The sequence below is a fragment of the Phoca vitulina genome, unplaced genomic scaffold (assembly GCF_004348235.1).
Source record: "Phoca vitulina isolate PV1807 unplaced genomic scaffold, GSC_HSeal_1.0 scaffold43, whole genome shotgun sequence".
NCBI lineage: Eukaryota > Metazoa > Chordata > Mammalia > Carnivora > Phocidae > Phoca > Phoca vitulina.
The window spans coordinates 14,808,776-14,830,647 of NW_022589746.1; the positions used below are offsets into that span (position 1 = coordinate 14,808,776).

A 21,872-nucleotide genomic window follows, 5' to 3' on the forward strand; every position below is an offset into this window, starting at 1 on the left:
TAACACCCTCCAGTTCCATCCATGTCATTGCAAATGGCAAGATCTCATTCCTTTTGATGGCTGCATAATATTCCATTGTGTGTGTTTGTGTCACATCTTCTTTATCCATTCATCCGTCGATGGACATCTTGGCTCTTTCCATAGTTTGGCTATTGTGGACATTGCTGCTATAAACATTGGGGTGCACATACCCCTTCGGATCCCTACATTTGTATCTTTGGGGTAAATACCCAGTAGTGCAGTTGCTGGATTGTATGGTAGCTCTATCTTCAACTTTCTGAGGAAACTCCATACTGTTTTCCAGAGTGTCAGGGAAATCCAAATCAAAACCTCAATGAGATATAACCTCACACCAGTCAGAATGGCTAAAATTAATAAGTTTATCTTTAAAAAATAGAATGTTACAAGGGTGCCTGGGTGGCTCAGTTGGTGAAGCTTCTGCCTTCGGCTCAGGTCATGATCCCAGGGTCCTGGGATTGAGTCCCACATCGGGCTCCCTGCTTGGCAGGAAGCCTGCTTCTCCCTCTGCTGCTCCCTCTGCTTGTGCTGTCTGTGGTAAATAAATAAATAAAATCTTAAATAAATTAATTAATTAATTTAAAATCTTAAATAAATAAATAAAATACTAACTAGATAAATAAATAAAATCTTAAATGTTAAAAAAAAAGTCAGGTCTGGTGACATGGGTTTAGTGACTCTATTTTGGGCATGTTGTTTCTTTTTAATAACATTCATAAATCTTTTTTTTTTTTTAGCATGGTGTACCAATTTTAAACTTTGTCCAAGACTAAATACCTCCCATCAGAAACCTGTTTTCACCACACCACTACCAGCACCCCTGGAATCTTACTGGTGGGAGTCGTCTTTTGTAATCCCAAATGACAACTTGTAGTATTTTTTCATTTTTTATGTATTTTGTAATCCTGATCTCCAATGTGTGTCTCAATACCTCTCTCTTAATATTTGATACAACAATTAGAGATTAAGGAATAGAGGAAACTGGGACAGTTCTGTCAAATAACTTCATCTACTTGGCCTAACAACAAAATACACAATAAATATGAAAATGTAAAATAAGTAATCAAAAAAGCAAAAAAACAAAAAAAATCATTCTTCTTCAGTGCACATGAACTATGTACCCAAATACTTCTAAATTATATCCTAAATTTAAAAGTATTGGACAGGAGAAGTTAGAGATGTCACGTCTCGTAACAAAATGAGACAGCACATGGTTTGTAAGCACAAGAACTTGCCACAATTAGTCAAGGAGACAGAGTGCAAATCAAAAATACAAGCAGATACCACTTCACACCTGTTAGAATCATTGTCATTAAAAAGCCTGAAAACCCAAAATTGGGATAGGAATAGGCATTAATTAGCACTCTTCTAGCTTCCTGCTGAGAATATAAAGTGGTAATAGCACTTTGGAGAATGGCTGGGCATTTATTATAAACATGCATCTCACTTGGGACTTAGCAATGCTGCTCCTACTTATTTGCCTCCCAGGAATGACTACATGGGTCCATTAAAGAGTTAGTAAAAGAATATTTACAGGAGCTTTATTCATAATAGTAAAAACCTTGAAGTAGAACATCATAGAATTAATAAACATTTTAGCATAGGCATCCATTGAATACCACTCAACTATAGTACAGCAAAATTAATACATACAACCAGAATAAATTTAAAAAACATTACACTGAACAGTTGAAGACAGACGTGAAGGAATATACAGGCATAATTCCACGTATGTGGAATCTATGTTTGTTTATTTTGTGGAATCTGTGTTTAAAGAAATAAGAATTTTTTTACTTCATGGAGGGTATGGATTGACTGGAAAGGGACAAGAAAGAATTTGTTGAGTTGATAAAAATATTTTATCTTGAAAAGGATATGGGGTATGTGGAAATATACATTTGTCCATAACTGTGAAATTGCACATTGAAGATGTATTTTTCTCCATGTAAAATTTTCCTCAATTAAAATGATTAAAAATGATTTAAAAAATGATTAAAAAAAAGAAGGCACCACTGAGGTTGCAGCATCCACCCAATGTGATGGGGTTTGGGGGAGAAGAGAGCCAGTCCTGTAGAAAATTATAAACTTAATAATACATGAAGCATGCCATATTGTTTTACTTTCTCTTTTCATTTATTTTTTTATGAAAATTGGTCCCACGTAGTAAAATTGTAAATTGTAAGGCTTGCTTTCCTTTCTCTCAACTTTCAATATAAATGTGTTTGTATTCTGAAATTGTCAAAGAACAAGAAATAGGTTAAATGTTAAGATGAGAAGAATGAGTCTCAATAATCAATATAGCAAATATCTGGCTTCCATTGCTGGTAATGAAGCCAGTATTTTTCATGTTAAAGATTCATATCTTTCCCATATTCATGAAGCATCTGGTCTAAAAGTCTTATGATCTGTGTTGCTTAGAATTAAATTTTCTTTAGGAAATTTTTCATAATAAAATTAATTTTAAAATATTAATTCATCCCCAGTCAATAACTTTATAACTATTCCCAGTGTGTTTCCAACCTGTAAAATGGATTGAATCCCTATATGACAAATGAAAGCCTATTCTATCTTTTTTTTTTTTCCTTTCCCACTTAGATAAATATATGATGAAAACAGGTGCCATAATCTACTTATCAGCATTTGGCACACTAGGTAAGAAATGAGAACTTTTGAAGGCTTTTGAACAGTATGGGGCAATTTTCATTCTGGCACTTAGGGAATTAGCCATGTGACTCCCATTAATTTTAATAGGAGGAGTGTGGATAATCCATAAACCATTAATGGATCCTGGAAAGTTTCACAGTGGATCAGCACAAAGTTGCACAGCACAGGTGTTTAACTGGTGATGGATATAATATCAGAGCTAAATGTGTTAAGACCAAATAATAAAAAATCAATTACTTGCAAAGATAGTAAGGTCTGGAAAATAAAATGGTCGTGTTGAATGTGGCACAGATTTGAAATCTGTTACTAACCGAACCAGAGGTGACTATCAAGTGAAACTAATCTGCATATAATTTGGTGGGTTTGGGTCTGGATATGTCTCCTTTTGGCTTAGCAGTGACTCCAGGAAACACCTTTTAAAAATATATTGTCAGTATTTTGCCATATGTGTAACTCAGTTTACATAATAATTAATTTTCACTTCAATAAATCTTACAGAGCAAAAAAAAAAAAAAAAAAAAAAAAACCCTCCCAAATCTTAACTTCAGATATTTGGCCTCAAAACTTTCATCATTATTATGTCAACAATAAAATATTCCCAATACACAAAGGAACATTCTTCAGGCCTAAAGTTACTTTTTATGGTGAATAAAGTTACTTTTTATGGTGCCCAATGAGGTAGCAGGGCCATTATCTTGACACAGTGGGCCCAGAAACCAGAGCTGCCAGATATCTTTAGGTTACCTTTCACTAGTCATGTTTGTCCAATGATCTTTCTCTCTTTTATAGTAAAAGGAATTATTCAGATATCAGCAAGACGTGTGAAAATACATCCTAACTATGCCAGATAGAAACTTGTACTCAGTTGTGATTTTACAGCAGTGATAAGGTATATTATAGTGAATTTACTAATTCTGGATTTATTGCCTATACTGTCATATGATGAACAGGGCAGAAACTTTCCTTTTCAGTTGAAGTATATTTGACACACAATGTTACGGTAGTTTTAGGTGTACAACATAGTGATTCAACAAGACTGTATGCTATGCTCAACTCAAACGTAGCTCCAGTCTGTCATCATACAACATTACTACAGTAATATTGACTATCTTCTCTTTCCTGTACCTTTTATCCACGTGACTTTCTCATTCCTTAACTGGAAGCCTGTATCTCACACTCCCCTTTGCCCATTCTGCGCACTCCATTACATCCTCCCCATTGGCAACCATCAGTTTCATCTCTGTATTTATAGATCTGGTTTTGCTTTTTGTTTGTTTGTTTGCTTTGTTGGTTAGATTCTACAAAAAAGTGAAATCATATGGTATTTGTCTTTCTCCATCTGACTCATTTCACTTAGCACAATACCCTCTAGGTCCATCCATTTTATTAAAATGGCAAGATCTCATTCTTTTTTTATGGACATCATTACATATCCATAATATATATAGCCATACATATCTCCATCAATCTGTTGATGAACATTTAGGTTATTTCCATATCTTGGCTCTTATAAATAATGCTGCAGTGAACATAGGGGTCTATCTTTTTGGGTGAGTGTTTTCATTTTCTTTGGGTAAATACATCACACATTCTTGCCAATACTTGTTATTTATTGTTCTTGATTCTAGCCATTCTGACAGGTGTTAAGGTGGTATCTCATCATGGTTTTATTTATGTTTTTCTGATGATTAGTGATGTTGAACATCTTTTCATGTGTCTGTTGGCCATCTATATATCTTCTTTGGAAAAATGACTATTCAGGTCCTCAGCCAATTTTTAAACCAATTATTTGGGGTTTTTGATGTTGAGTTGTATAAGTTCTTTATACATTTTGGATATTAACTTTTTATTCGACAAAGCATTTACATATATCTTCTCCCATTTAATGGGTTGGCTTTTTATTTTGTTGATGACAAAACGAGTTTAGAGGGAACATAGTAAAGGCCAAATATGAAAAACCCACAACTAACACCATACTCAGTAGTGAAAAACAGAACTTTTCCCTTAAGATCAGGAAAAAGACAAGGATATGCACTCTTAAACTTTTATTCAACATAGTACTAGAGTCCTAGCCACAACAATAAGACAAGAAAAGGAAATAAAAGGCATCTAAATTGGTAAGGGAAGAAGTAAAACTGTCACGATTTGCAGATGACATGATACTATACATAGAAAACCCTAAAGACTTCACCAAAAAAAAACTATTAAAATCAATGAACTCAGAAAAGTTGCATAATACAAAATTAATATACAAAAGTTAGCAGAATTTCTATACAATAATAATAATAAAGTAGCAGAATGAAAAATTACAGAAATAGTTCCATTTACAATTGTACCAAAAATAATAAAATACCTAGAAATAAACTTGACCAAGGAAGTGAAAGACCCATACTATGAAAACTATAAAACACTGATGAAAGATATTGAAGATCACACAAACATATGGAAAGATATTCCATGCTCATGGATTAAAAGAATTAATATTGTTAAAATGTCCACACTACCCAAAGCATTCTACAGATTCAGTGCAATGCCTAACAAAATACCAACAGCATTTTTCACAGAATTAGAACAAATAATCTTAAAATTTGTATGGAACCACAAGAGACCCTGAAGAGCCAAAGCAAATCTTGAGAAAGAAGAACAAAGATGGAGGTATCACAATTCCAGATTTCAAGAATTACTACAAATCTGGAGTAATCAAAATAGTATGGTACTGGGATAAAATGGACACATAGATCAATAGAACAGAATAGAGAGCCCAGAAATAAAGCCACAATTATATGGTCAATTAATCTATAACAAAGGAGGCAAGAATATACAATGGGGGAAATACAGTCTCTTCAACAAATGGTGTTGGGAAAACTGGACAGCTGCATACAGTAGAATGAAACTGAACCATTTTCTAACATCATACATAAAAGTAAACTCAAAACGGAGTAAGGACCTAAATGTGAGACCTAAAACTGCACAAATCCTAGAAGAGAGCACAAGCAGTAATTTCTCTGACAACGGCTTTAGCAACATTTTTCTAGATAAGTCACCTAAGATAGGGAAACAAAAGCAAAAACAAACTATTGGGACTACATCAAAATAAAAAACCTTTGCTCAACACAGAAACATTATTTTCAGAATTTAAATGTTACCACATTGTTTATTTTCCTCATTTGTCTAGGTTGTCATATTCGTATATGATTTAATAACAAGAAAACAATCATGAACATAATCATTTAAAAAAATTTTGGATATACATATTATGCTTTGGGAACATGGGATTCTGATTTCTGGATCAAAGCTAACCTGATCATTCATTCAAATACTTGTTTTTCCACTTCGAAATTTTTTTATGGCTATGTCTTGTGTGCTTAAATCATCTCTGTAGTCATGCAAACATGATTTTTAAATATTTCTTATTAAAGGTCTTACAATATAAGAAAATATCTATTCTATATGAGCTTTTATTTTATGACCAAGAAGTCATGTGATAATATGTGTTATTTTAAACATTATGAGAGATAGAAGATAAACAGTATTTGACATGTCAGTACTCAGTCACTGCTGGGTCCTCTTTGTCACACTTTCTGGAGCATAACAATCACCTTGGAAGACTATAGACATACACATGGTAGTGTCCCAACTCCAAACATTCTGATTCAGTAGGTCTGAAGTGGGAGCTGGGAAACTACACGTTTAGTATGTAGCTCCCAATGTTATCCTGATGCAGGTGGTCTCTGGATCACAGTTTGAAAAATGTTACCCTGGGACGGAGATGCTGCTTTTATTCGGAGGCAAAATAAAAATCTATTTTAGTATAGATTCTAAGAAAGTTGAAAAAAGTCCAATAGTTTGGAAGGCAGAAAGAAAAAGAGGCCTTTTAAAAGGTCTGTTTAAAATCTATTTTTATAGCTAAAGCTGTGCTCACTTTTCATTAATACAAACAGTATTTTGCATCCTTCTTTCAGTCACCAATTCTGTAATTAATTAATGAAATAATCACTTTATATCGGTATGAGAATCTGTTGTCTTTATTGTTTAGTACTGTGTCATGATTATAAAGGCATAGTTATTTTCTAATTAAATGAAAACCAATTTATGTTTTGTGATTTTGTGACATATAGTGAGGACCAATAATTTTGTTTCTAAATATATACTTAAATGAAACTGCAATACCCTTGCTCCTAACAATGCCTTTTCACGTAAAAATTTTATGTCACAGCAGTGTTCTTTTTTAAAGATTACTAATAAATTTTATACAAACCAAATACAAATAAATACAAATAAATTGTGTGCAAGTAGGGTTGTTCACATACACACACACTACAAACATACATATAATGAAGGAAAATTTTAAAAATTATCCAAAATATATTTCATGAAAGTATTTCCCTAGATTATTAGTATTTATAAAAGTATAAAATTCTCATTTTTCCTTTTTTTCACTATTGTATGCCTCTTTTTGAATGAACAAATTATTAGGAAAATAAAAGTCCTAAAACCTTTGTGGTATCTTTAGTTTCATTATAATTACCTTTTCCAAGATAAGAATTTCACTATGGAGTATATGGTCTCTCGATAGAAAGGCAAACCAACAAACTAATGTTCATATTAAATGCTATTTGATTTTTTTTTTTTTAAGATTTTATTTATTTATTTGACAGAGAGAGACACAGCGAGAGAGGGAATACAAGCAGGGGGAATGGGAGAGGGAGAAGCAGGCTTCCCGCGGAGCAGGGAGCCCGATGCGGGGCTCGATCCCAGGACCCTGGGATCATGACCTGAGCCGAAGGCAGACGCTTAACGACTGAGCCACCCAGGCACCCCGTGCTATTTGATTTTTTTAATAAACCTGAACAATCTGATTATAGAAAATTTAAGTTATCTTCATTTTTAGAATATTTTAACACTGCCAGTAATTCACATCTCTTGGGAACTCTTAACCCTCAAGTTCTGCTTCATTTTCAAGAGGAATTTTGTAGATAACCAACATTTACCCAGATTGGAAAAGTAGTAAAAGTAGTTACACTAAATGAAAATGAGGAGGTTTAAATTATCTTGCTACTTTGACATGAGAAATCAGGAAGTTTTATGTTTATCAAGAAAAAGAAAACTCAGATTCTTTTTAAAAAATAAAACAAAAATCACTTTTGTCTGTATTTGTTTAACAAAATGTAGGACTTTGCTTACTATTATTTATGTTATCATTATATATTTAAATTTTAATGTCTTGATACAGTATTGATTGATCTATATCTCTGTAGGGCACATGGATCTATTCTCCGTCCATTCCCACTTTGTGTACAAATCCCCTATATATGACTTGCCTTAGCGTAGGACTTCTAAAATGGTTATTAAGGATCTTGGCAAGTCTTTTCACTGAAACTTCAATAAAAATGTAAAGAAATGATCAAAACAGCCATTTAAAATTTCTGAAAATTTACCAAAGGTCATGTATCAAATAAAGAAAAATTTATTCCCCCAAATATTTATTCAGTATTGGTAAGGACAATAGGAGTCTGTGATTTAGAGCCAAATGCTCCCCTCCCTCTGTGTTGAGGGAGTTCTACACTTGGGCCCTCATGTCAGCTCCCAGGCTCCCTATGGCTCCAGTCCCATGTTGTCACATTCTGTTCTAGGGCAGACCACAAAGACTGGTATCTGTCGTCTAGCCTGAGGGAGCCACCTTTATCGAGGAGAGTGGGGAAAACTGCAAGTACAGGGGTGTTGTTGGAAACAATAGAGATCACAGTGGTGAGAAGCCTGGGAAGTCCAACTTCTCTTTGATATTAGCAAAGGCACACAAGATGGCAGTTCAATGAGAAACTTAACAGAGAGATCTGAAGAGCGAGACAGCTAAAGAGGAAACCTTTATAATCTCACTCATGTCTAGTAGCCCAGGGTGGTGCTTGCATGTGCAAGATTACTCCTATTTAGGAACAAAGAGGTTGCAAGCTGCTAATCCCTGGCTGAATGTGCAGCCGACTTAAAAACTCCCTGAACTGAACTGAAATAAAATTCACTGCTTATTAAGACAGCTTTGAATTCTTAAGGAAAAGTGAGCTACCTTTTTGATAGAAAGGTTAGGGTGAAAGAATATATAACATTTGAAGTTCTCATTGTGTATTGCTGACAACAATTTATATGAATCAGGAGAATTTACTTGAATCCCAGCCTGTTTTGTCAACAGAGACAGTCTTGGAAACCATCATAGTGAGAAAAGACCCGCAACGTCTTGAAACAATTAGATCACATTACTCAAGGAGATTTCAATTTCTAACTTTACATGAAAATAAAGTTTTGTTCTTTGTGTTCCCTTGGATTTCACAATAATGTAATATAATAATAATATTAGTTCTCCCAATCCATGAGCAAAACAGCTTTCCATTTGTTTGTGTCATTTTCAACTTCTTTCATCAGTGTTTTATAATTTTTAGAGTACAGGTCTTTCACCAACTTTGTTAACTTTATTCCAAGGTATTTTTATTATTTTGGGTGCAATGGTAAGTGGGACTGTTTTCTTAGTTTCTCTTTCTGCTACTTCATTATTAGTGTATAGAAATGCAACAGATTTCTGCATATTAATTTTGTATCCTGTGACCTTACTGAATTCATTTATCAGTTCAAGTAGCTTTTTTGGTGGAGTCTTTAGGGTTTTCTATAGTATTATGTCATCTGCAAGTATGAAAAGTTTTACTTCTTCCTTACCAATTTGGATGACTTTTCTTTCTTTTTCTTGTCTGAATTTCTTATCTTTTGTCCTTGTCTATGTCTTTTTATTTCTTTCTGCTGCAGCTAGGACTTCCAGTTCTATGCTGAATAAAAGTGGTGAGAGTGGACATTCTTGCCCTGTTCCTGCTCTTATGGGGAAGGCTCTCAGTTTTTCCCCATTGAGTATGATGCTAGCTGTGGGGTTTTCATATATGGCCTTTATTATGTATGTTGTGGTATGTTCTCTTTAAACCCACTTTTTTGAGGGGTTTTGTCCTGAATGGATGTCATACTTTATCAAATGCTTTTTCTGCATCTATTGAAATGATCATATGTTTTTTATCCTTTCTCTTGCTGATGTGATGTATCTTGAACATTGATTGATTTGTGCATCTTGAACCAATTACATCCCAGGAGTAAATAGCACTTGATTGTGGTAAATGATTTCTTAATGTATTAAATTTAATGTATTGTTGGATTCAGGTTGCTAATATTTTGTTGAGGATTTTTGCTTCTCTGTTCATCAGAAATATTGGCCTGTGTAGTTCTCTTTTTTTGTAGTGTCTATCTCATTTAGTATCAGGGTAATGCTGATCTCATAGAATGAAGCTTTCCCTTCTCTTCTAATTTTTGGAATAGTTTGAGAAGAATAGGCATTAACTCTTCTTTAAATATTTGGTAGAATTCGCCTGTGAAGCCTTCTCTCCTAGACTTCTGTTTGTGAGGAGATTTTTGATTACTGATTCAAATTCATTGCTGGTAATCAGTCTATTCAGATTTTCTATTTCTTCCTGATTCAGTTTTGTTAGGTTATATGTTTCTAGGAATTTATACATTTCTTCTAATTTGTCTAACTTGTTGGCATATAATTTTTTATAATATTTTCTCATAACCCTTTGTATTTTTGTGGTGTTGATTGTCTTTTCTCCTCTTTCATTTCTGATTTTGTTTATTTAAGACCTCTCTTTCTCCCCCCCCGCGCTTTTTTTTTTGATAATGCTGACTAAAGGTTCATCAGTTTTGTTGATATTTTCAAGGAACTAGCTTCTGGTTTCATTGATCTGTTCTATTGTTTTTTTCAGTTTCCATTTCCATTATTTCTAGTCTAATCTTCATTATTTCTTTCCTTTCTTTTTCTAGCTCCTTTATGTGTAAATGTGGGTTGTTTATTTGAGATTTTCCTTGCTTCTTGAGATAGGTTTATATTGCTATAAATTTCCTCTTAGAACAGCTTTTGCTGCATCCGATTTTGGACTGTTGTGCTCTCATTTTCATTTCTCTCCATATAATTTTTTATTTCTTCTTTGATTTCTTGGTGACTCATTGATTGTTTCATAGCTCATTATTTAACCCTCATGTATTTGTGCTCTGTCCAGATCTTTTCTTGTGATTGATTTCTAGTTTCAATAGCATTTTGGTCAGAAAAGATGCATAGTATGTCTTCCATCCTTTTTATTTTGTTGAGACTTGTTTTTTTAGCCTAATATGTGACCTATTCTGGAGAATGTTCCATATGCACTTGAAAAGAATGCATATTCTGCTGTTTTGGATGAAATGTTTTGAATATATTTGTTAGATCTATCTGGTCCTGCGTGTCATTCAAAGCCATTTCCTTGTTGCTTTTCTGTTTGGATGATCTGTCCATTGATGTAAGTGGTGTGTTAAAGTCTCCTAGTATTATTGTATTATTATTGATTACTTCTTTTATGTTTCTTTTTAGCTGCTTTATGTATTTGGGTGCTTCAGTGATGGGTGCATAAATATTTACAATTGCTGTATCTTCTGGTTGGATTGTTCTCTTTATGATTATATAGTGTTCTTTTTTTGTTTCTTGTTACAGCCTTTGTGGTAGTCTATTTTTCCGATATTGCTACCCCAGCTTTCTTCTCACTTTCACTTGCATGATAAATGCTTTTCCATCCCTTCACTTTCAATCTGCAGCTCCTTAGATCTCAAATGAGTCTCTTGTGGGCAGCATATAGATGGGTCTTGCTTTTTCTATCCATTCTCTCACCCTGTCTGTTTTGATTGGAGCATGTAGTCCATTTACACTCAAAGTAATTATTGATAGGTATGTGCTTATTGCCATTTTGTTACTGTTTTATGATTGTTTTTGTAGTTCTTCTGTGTTCCTTTCTTCTCTTGCTGTCTTTTCTCACAATTACTTGGCTTTCCTTAGTGATGTATTTGGATTCCTTTCTGTTTATTCTTTGCGTATCTATTACTGGTTTTTGATTTGTGGTTACCATTAGGTTTGAATATAACATATTCTGCATATAACAGAGTATATTAAGTTGATGGCCACTTAAGTTTAAACCCCTTCTTTACTCTTCTCCCCCACCCCATATTTTACGTATATGGTTTCATACTTACATCCTTTTATTTTGTGATTCCATTGAATGATTTTTATAAATATACTTAAATTTACTGCTTTTGTGCTCTTACTTTTCTTACTCCTACTTATCGTCTTTCCTTTCCACTCAAAGAATCCTCTTTAACATTTTTTGTAGGGCTGGTTTAGTGGTGATGAATTCCTTTAACTTTTGCTTATCTGAGAAACTCTTTATCTTTCCTTCTATTCTCAATGATATGATAGCCTTGCTGGATAGAGTATTCTTGGCTCAGGTTTTTTTTTCTTTCAGGACTTTCACTGTATCATGCCACACTCTTCTGACCTGCAGAGTTTCTGCTGAAAAATCAGTTGATAGCCTTATGGGGTTTCCCTTGTGTTTAACTCTTTTCTTTTCTCTTGCTGCTTTTAAAATTCTCTCTTTATCATTAATTTTTCCCACTTTAATTGCTATGGTTCTTGGTGTTGACCATCTTGAGTTGATTTTGTTGGGGTTTCTCTGTGCCTCCTGGATCTGGATTTCTGTTCCCTTCCCCAGATTCTGGAAGTTTTCAGCTATGATTTCTTCAAATAAATTTTCTACCCACTTTCCTCACTCTTCTTCTTCTGGGATTCCTATAATGCAAATTTTATTATGCTTGATGGTATAGCCGAGTTCCCTGAGTCTATTTTCATTTTTTTATTATGTTTTTGTCTATTCTGTTTAGTTTGATTGCTTGCCATTACTCTGTCCCCTGGGTCACTAATCTGTCCTTCTGCTTCCTCTAGTGTACTACTTATTCCCTCTACTGTATTTTCAGTATCAGTTATTGAGTTTGTCATCACTAATTGTTTCTTTTTTATGTGTTCTATCTCTTTGTTAAGGGTCTCACAGAGGTCCTCCACTGTTTTCTCAAGTCCAGTGAGTACATTTATCACCATTACTTTAAATTTTCTAACAGGTGTGTTACTTATCTTCATCCCACTTAGGTCTCTTGCTGTTGTTTTGTCCTGTTTTTTTTTTTTTTTTTTTTTTTCATTTGGGACATATTTTTCTGTCTCCTTATTTGTCTAACTCTCTGTGTCTGTTTCTTTGATAGGAGAGTTAGCTATGTCTCCTACTCTTGAAACTAGTGGCATTATGAAGAAGAGGTCCTGTAGTGCCCTGCAGTGCAGGGTCTCCTGTTCACCAGAACCTGGCACTTTAGGAGTTTCTCCTATGTGTGTTGTGTTTGCCCTGCTGTTGTGACTGAGCTGCTTTTGTCTTCAATCCAGTCATCTTCAGTGGCTCTCCTTCCTTGCCTTTTGTGGGCAGTGTTTAGCCCCTGGGGTGTTAGTGGACCAGTCTGGGGCCACCTAGGCTTGAATTGAGTCAGACCAGGTTTTCCAGAGGTGCAGTAACTTCAAACTGTGGGGTGCTTTATTTGTGTAGTCCCCTGAGAAACTTGTGTGGGTGGGCAGGATCTGTAGTCGTAGCAGATGTCTGTCTCCAGCCCATTGCTGGAGCCCCAGTGAGACTGGTGTGTGTGATTATCTTACCCTTTCCTCAGGGCAGGAGTCACTTGGAGTGGTGCTGGCCCCTTTTATGGCTCCTTGCACACTGCCAGGCTTGTGCCACCACTTTGGGTCTGCTCCTGCCAAGGGCATATTAAAGGGGACAGGTCCACAGGAGAATGCAGAGGTGGTGGAGTTATGGTTTTAGTATGTTAGGTAGCAACTATTAGCACTGCGCTGGTTCCTGCAGGTGTCCAGGTGTCTAGGCTGGGTGGGGAGAGGAAGGAAAATAGTATCTGCCAGTTCCTCTGTTCCTGGAGGAGTCTCCCAAAGATTTCTGGCCCTCCAGTACACTCTCTGTGATTAGTAAACATATCTCCCTCCTGTACACACCAGGCATTTCTCAAACTGCTGCTTCTTTGCTCTATGTCCATGGGCTGTTTGTTGTGTTGTCTCTTTAAATGTGAGGACTCAGTTTCTTCTGCCCTCCTGGCTCTCCCAGAGCCAAGCCTGTTGATTTTTTAAATTCTAAGTGTTAAGCCTCACTGATTGTAAAAACTCTTGAAATTCAGCTCATCTGGTTTTCAAAGCAAATTTTATGGTGATTTGTCTTCCCTGTGGGGATCCCCATGCCTGGGATGCTTAGTGTGAGGGTCTGCTCCTTTACCCTCTTCATGCCCAATGTGTCCCTCCCTCTTGCAGACAATCCCATGGACAGTGTACCTCTGACCTCATCTCTGCCCTTCCTATCTCTTCATTATGGCCTCCTCTCTACATTTAGCTGTGGAGAGTCTATTCTGCCAGTCTTCAGGTCCTTTTCTGGGTTATTTACACTGATGTGTGTGTTATCTAGTTGTATCCATGGGACAACATGAGTTTTGGGTCCTCCTACTCCACCATCTTCCCTGGAAGTCTTCTCATTATGCTCTTAATTCTATAATTCAATCTGTGGGATACTCAGATCCTTAAAACTAAAGAACATCACAGGAACACATCCTTTAAGGGTTTTATAGAATTTCTGCTTTTCTTTTTGGCTCTGGACTTGAAAATAGCAATGGCCATCCTACAACATCAAATATAGGTTCTTAAATTTAGGTATATATGATCTCCTCTTTCTGACAATTTATAAAAGTGGTGGAGGGAGAGTAGGATATCAAACTTAGTCACTTGGCTTTAAACAAAAATTTGTATTTTGGTTACAGGGTTTTGGCCAAGACTTCACATACTTAAATAGAAATGATGCTAGAACAAGGTTGAAAGATGTTGGAAAGTGATAACATGTAAATTAAGAATTCTCCAAAGAAAGGTATATTTTCTTCTCTGTCATCTTTGCTTTTTTTTTTTTTTTTTAAGATTTTATTTATTCATTTGAGAGAGAATGAGAGGGAGCACATGAGAGGGGGGAGGGTCAGAGGGAGAAGCAGACTCCCTGCCGAGCAGGGAGCCCGATGCGGGACTCGATCCAGGGACTCCAGGATCATGACCTGAGCCGCAGGCAGTCTCTTAACCACCTGAGCCACCCAGGCGCCCTCATCTTTGCTTTTTATAAAGATAGGTTGTACGGGATACCTGGGTGGCTCAGTTGGTTAAGCGTCTGCCTTTGGCTCAGGTCATGATACCAAGGTCCTGGGATCTAGTCCCACATCGGGTTCCTTGCTCGTTGGGGAGCCTGCTTCTCCCTCTACCTGCCGCTACTCCTGCTTGTACTCTCTCTCTCTCTCTGACAAATAAATAAATAAAAGCTTTAAAAAAAATAAAGATAGGTCATACTAATGACTCACTAATAAATTTTTGACTAATGAAAACATCTGTAATTTATTTAAACTTCTGAAAACCAGAAGTTTTAACTTTGCAAAGACCTATACTCTTAGTATCACACAAAATTGTTTCCGTCATTATGTGCATATTTCTGTTTCTCTGGCTCTACTGTTAGCTCTATGTACGGGAAATGTGACTTTACTTTTACTTTTGTGATTTTGTGACATTTCCCTTGTGATCCATGGCAAGTGTAATTCCTGGCACACAAATACATTATGATTTAATACATATTTACTGACATTACTTAGTATTGTGTGTTGGTTGTCAATGTTTCTGAATATCATATATGCTTTGCTTTTTCTGCATCAAAGTGATTCCATCAGATATATGAATTTTGTGAAAATGTTCAAGGTTTTAGAAGGAATAACCCAAATCAAAGTCCTTTGCCTGAAAGGAGAGGTTTTTTTCCTATTATTTTTCAAATGACCAAGCATTAAAATTTGCTGGTAAGGGAAGATATTTTCAACAAAATAATTAGTGTGTTATTGGTTTTCTTTTTAAAGGTTTTATTTATTTATTTGAGAGAGAGAGAGAGAGAGAGTGCAAGCAGGGGCAGAGGGAGAGAGAGAGAGAGGGAGGAGCAGACTCTCTGCTGAGCAGGGAGCCCGATGCGGGGCTCGATCCCAGGACCCAGAGATCATGACCTGAGCCGAAGGCAGAGACTTTAACCAACTGAGCCACCCAGGCACCCCTAATTATTGTGTTCTGATCCTTGTTTTTTTTTTTTTCTTTGTTAGAAGTCACTAGATATTTTGGAATAATCTTTATGGTTTTAATTCCAAATACATTTGCGCGAGTTTTCTTTTGTCAAATGATCTGTACAAGAACAATTTTTTCATATGCAGATATTAAAGTTAACACCATCTTTATTTCATTTGCATGAAATCTTGGATGTTAAATGCGCAACTCTTTTTAAACATTGGCAAGTCACTTATTATAAGAAATTTTTGGTTGTCATAATAATTCACCTTCACTTTGAACAGTAGATTTGTTCATGGAATGCTATGAACTTTAAAATGAAAAGGTGATTTTGGACATGGGTTTAAAAGTTACTAAGCAAACAATTCATGGAAATATAATCTATTCTTAATGCACTTTATCCTTCCACAAAAGGTAGTCATGTAGGGATGTGCATCTGTTATGATGTATGAATGTATTATGTATGGATGTGCATCTATTAAGCAATGACAGAAGCTCACATCAATTTATCTTGTAATCACATCCTCCACTGTATTTACCTTCATTATTGTGTGGCTAAATTTCTGATGATGAACTCTAATGCCATGTTTATCTGAAGTGTGTGTAAATATTATTGTTTAGCTTGTATCCTAGAAATATATTTAGGGATAGGAATTGAAATTGAATAGAAATGCACAAAATTACCTGAGCAAGCTCTTTCTTCAAAATAACTCATAAACATTTGAGGAGAGGGCATTACTTATCCAGAGTTAGTAACAAACAATAATATAAAACATTATTTCATAAAGTGTTAATTTAACAATTATAGTGTGGATTAGCAGAGGCAAAAATTATTAAGCTATACAGGGAGGAATTTGGACATTTTCAACCCATGTTTTCTACTGATAGCAAATTGCTTACTGTTGACTTACATTCTTGTTTCTGTCCAGTTATGAAAGAGTCCTTATGAGTAGTGTGGTTGACAGCGTATAATGATCTGGGTGGAAACTAGGGTCTTTGGCATGAAATCTTCACCTCAGTACTGTAGACACATAAATCTCTAAGAAAATTTTGATGACAATTGGTATTGAGCTGAAATGACTCTCTAGTAAATATTTATTCCCTTCTGCCTTATGTGTTCCCAAGGGTGTATTTAACTGTAAACTTAAATGATCATCAATTTCACTTAATAATGCTCTTTATTTAATAAAAATATAATTCTTTCAAAACCAAGAATGAAAAAATAACCAGTTATTAGATTACATGTTGTCTTAGTCTCTTGAGGTTGCTATAACAAAATACCCTCTGGGTAGCTTAAACAACAGGCAATATTCTGTCCTACTTCTGGAGACTGGAAAGTCTAAGGTCAGGGTGCCAGCATGGTTGGGTTCTGGTGAAGGTCCTTTTCCTGACTTGCTGATGACCCCTTTTCATTCACATAGTGAGAGAGAGAGAGAGAGAGAGAGAGAGAGAATGATCTTTATCTCTTCTTCCTAAAAGGGCATTAATCCTATCATGAGGATAACCATCTTCATGACCTTATCTAAATCTAACTACCCCCCAAAAGTTTTACCCCCAAATACCATCACATTGGGTGTTGAGTCTTCAACATCTTCATTTTGGAGATATGTCAGTGTTCACTCCATAATGCATATTTTATTTTATTTTTAAGATTTTATTTATTTATTCATGAGAGACAGAGAGAGAGACAGAGGCAGAGGGAGAAGCAGGCTCCCCGCTGAGCAGGGAGCCCGATGCGGGACTCGATCCCAGGACTCTGGGATCATGACCTGAGCCGAAGGCAGACGCTTAACCGACTGAGCCACCCAGGCGTCCCCATAATGCATATTTTAAAGAGAGGGCATGTTTCTGAGCAATATTAAATATACATTCAATGTATATTTATTAAGTATCACCTGTTAGAGTTGGATGGGTGTTTATATTAAACAGAGCTCTTTTACTCTTGGGGCTCACAATCTAGCTAGGACAGAAGACTAAAAAATAATAATATGAGATATATAATAATCAGCAAGCCCTAATTCATTTTCTGTCTCTCTATATAAAATAAGCAGTTTGATATCAAAGTTCGTACCTCATAGTGGAGTGCATGGCTGGATATGTAAGATTGGTAGATATATACAGTGTTGAAAGTCATAGGGAGAGAATTTAGACCAGGGCTGGCAACCTTCCTATAGAAGGCCAGGTACCTCTCGCCCGCCGCCCCTCCCCCCGGCGCGCCGGCCTTGCCCAGCTGTCTGGCCTGGCTCCCCTCCCCTGCCCCGACGGGTGGGCGGGCTGCCCCGAGGAGGCGGGTAGGAGAGGGCAGGGCCGCCGGCGGGTGGGCGAAGATGCGGAACTTCTGCGCTGCCCCCAGCTGCAGGAGGAAGAGCACGCAGGCGGACCTGGCCTTTTTCAGGTTCCCGCGGGATCCGGTCAGATGCCAGAAGTGGGTAGAGGATTGTAGGAGAGCGGACTTAGAAGATAAAACACCTGATCAACTAAATAATCATTATTGATTATGTGCCAAACACTTTGAGACCTCTATGATCTGTAGAACTAGTCCTTATAAGACAGGTCTTCGAGATAATGCAATACCAACAATATTTGATCTTATCAGTCATTTGAACAATCCACATAGTAGACACAGAAAAAGAATAAAAGAATTGAGTGAAGATGATATCAGGACACTGAAACAGAAAAAAAGTGATGAAACTTCTGAACAGGAACCAAAACACAAAGAAATAAACACCAGCAATGCTCAGAATCCCAGTGCAGAAGGGGGTGAAGAATAGGATGAAGACATTTTGCCTTTAACCCTTGAAGAGAAAGAAAACAAAGAATACTTAAAATCTTTATTTGAAATTTTGATTCTTATGGAAAAACAAAACATACCTCTGGATGGGCATGAAACTGATGGAATCCCAGAGGGTCTCTTTACTCCGGATAACTTCCAAGGACTGCTGGAGTGCCGGATAAATTCTGGCGAAGAGGTCTGAGAAAGCGCTTTGAGACAACAGCAGTTAACACATTGTTCTGCTCAAAAACACAGCAGAAACAGACGCTAGACATCTGTGAGAGCTGCATTCGGGAGGAGACCCTCAGGGAAATGAGAGACTCCCACTTCTTTTCCATCGTCACTGATGACGTAGTGGACATAGCGGGGGAAGAACACTTGCCTGTGTTGGTGAGGTTTGTTGATGAATCTCATAACCTGAGAGAGGAATTTGTGGGCTTCTTGCCTTATGAAGCTGATGCAGAAATTTTGGCTGTAAAATTTCACGCTATGATAACTGAGAAGTGGGGTTAAACATGGAGTATTGTCGTGGCCAGGCTTACATTGTGTCCAGTGGATTTTCTTCCAAAATGAAAGTCGTTGCTTCTAGACTTTTAGAGAAATATCCCCAAGCTGTCTACACACTTTGCTCTCCTGTGCCTTAAATATGTGGTTGGCAAAATCAGTGCCTGTTGTGGGAGTATCTGTTGCGTTAGGAACAATTGAAGAAGTTTGTTCTTTCTTCCATCGATCTCCACAATTGCTTTTGGAGCTTGACAATGTAATTTCTGTCCTCTTTCAGAACAATGAGGAAAAGGGTAAAGAACTGAAGGAAATCTGCCATTCTCAGTGGACAGGCAGGCATGATGCTTTTGAAGTTTTAGTGGACCTCCTACAAGCACTTGTTTTATGTTTAGATGGTATAAATAGTGATACAAATATTAGATGGAATAACTATATAGCTTTTGTACTCTGTAGTGGGGTTACAGATTTTGATTTCATTGTTACCATTGTTGTTCTTAAAAATGTTCTATCTTTTACAAGAGCCTTTGGGAAAAACTTTCAAGGGCAAACTTCTGATGTCTTCTTTGCAGCCAGTAGCTTGACTGCAGTGCTGCATTCACTAAATGAAGTGATGGAAAATATTGAAGTTTATCATGAATTTTGGTTCAAAGAAGCCACAAATTTGGCAACTTGATAAGCTTGATATTCAGATGAAAATCCCTGGGAAATTCCGCAGGGCACAGCAATGTAACCTGGAATCTCAGCTTACTTCTGAGAGTTACTGTAAAGAAACTCTAAGTGTTCCAACAGTGGAACACATTATTCAGGAACTGAAAGATATATTCTCAGAACAGCACCTCAAAGCTCTTAAATGCTTATCTCTTGTACCCTCTGTCATGGGACAGCTCAAATTTAATACATCGGAGGAGCACCATGCTGACATGTACAGAAGTGACTTGCCCAATCCCGACACACTCTCAGCTGAGCTGCATTGCTGGAGAATCAAGTGGAAACACAGAGGGAAAGATATAGAGCTTCCATCCACCATTTATGAAGCCCTGCATCTACCAGACATCAAGCTTTTTCCTAATGTTTATGCATTGCTGAAAGTCCTATGTATTCTTCCTGTGATGAAGGTTGAGAATGAATGCTATGAAAATGGGTGAAAGCGTCTCAAAGCACACCTGAGGAACACTTTGACAGACCAAAGGTCAAGTAACTTGGCTTTGCTTAACATAAATTTTGATATAAAACATGATCTGGATTTAATGGTGGACACATATATCAAACTCTATACAACTAAATCAGAGCTTCCTACAGATAACTCAGAAACCATTGAAAATACCTAAAAGACTTTTAAAGTAGGCTTTCTCTTATGTTTGATATTTGGAAAAATCTGTAAGAAATTTGAAAACATCTTACAGAAAAGCTGTCAGGTGTATGTAGGCCACTTAATCACTGAATATCTTGACCTGTCGACCTCTCATTGAGTACATTAGCCATTGATAATCTGCCTATTTAAATGGCCCCTGTTTAAACTCTCATGCTTTGGAGACATACCTGTTCCAGAAGATAGCATTGAAAGTGCCACATTACAACACTTCTGTGGGATCTCTGCTAATGGCACTTGGGAATTGTGTTAGTTAAGTCATTTTAGATAGAACATTTATTGTCACGGGATCCAATTGTCTGGTATTGAGTTACCAGTTCTTAGAAGATAAAGATTTTGAAGAGGTATGGGAGGAAGGAGTACATTTAATAAAATGTTACAATGAAGCTCAGAGTGACCTTTGAATAGTAGGAGTGTTAGTATGTTAAAAATCTGTAATGGACAGTTAAGGGAGTTACCAGACAGAGAGAGAGAGAAACATGTGAGCTTGCCAAGCAAGGGTTGCAGTAGAAATTTTGTCTTTATCAAATAAACTTAAAGGAACAAGTTACAGTTAAAGTTTGAATGGGAGAGCCTGCCATTGTTGTTCCACATTGGATTGTTGCTGTTTACGTTCCTTTGTTGAGCCTACATCTTCATAAGCTCTTTAGCAAGTGTATGTAGAACTCCTACATCTTCATAAGCTTTTTAGCAGGTATATGTTGAACACCTCTGTTCATGGTCAAGACAGGATCAGAGGCCATGGATACTGACAACTGATTTGTCTGTTTTCCTCTGTCTTTTTCCATGACTATATCTACTGCCTCGTCTTGATTTATAAACAAAGCCTGGAAAACCTACAAAAATAAGTGTTTTGTGGTTTATCTAGGAATAATACAGAAAATATTGCTGTTATTTTTCGTGAAGAAAATCAATTTTGTATAGTTTATTTCAACCTAAATAAAATGTGAATTTTGTTTTAAAAAAAAAGGCCAGGTAGTAAGTCTTCTAGATTTGAAGACCATATGGTCCCTGTCACAAGTACTCAAGTTGGTCCTTGCAGCATAATAACAGTGAAATATGACATAAATTAGTAGGTATGGCTGTGTTCCAATAGAATTACATTTATAAAAACAGTCACAGGGCCAAATTTTGCCCACGGGACATAGTTTGCTGATATCTGCTTTAGACCAAAACTATCTCAGTAAATGCAATGACCAGCTCTTATTACTCGTCACATGAACAATTACCTAGTTTAACTGTGACTCATCTATCCGCCTTCAATTACTTGTTCTTACAATAACCCTTGTGTCCATCAATCTGTGGTCCATGCTCCAAATGTGCTCAACACCTCTTTGTATCTTGGCTGGGGTAAAAGGAAAATTTTAGGATAGGGTAAAGTTTATTTTGTTTTTAGACAGAAGAGAAAAATACATGTAGGGGGGAAAAATCAGAAATATAAAATAAAAATTATATGATTGCTAGATCAAATTCCTGGGTGGCCAGAAAGTGTATTAGTC

The 21,872-nt window shown here is 36.3% G+C and overlaps 1 pseudogene; it reads left to right on the plus strand.

Moving 5' to 3' along the window:
* The first annotated feature begins 18,054 nt into the window (after nucleotides 1–18,054).
* Nucleotides 18,055–20,492, plus strand: LOC116648406 (annotated as a pseudogene).
* Nucleotides 20,493–21,872: the final 1,380 nt, after the last annotated feature.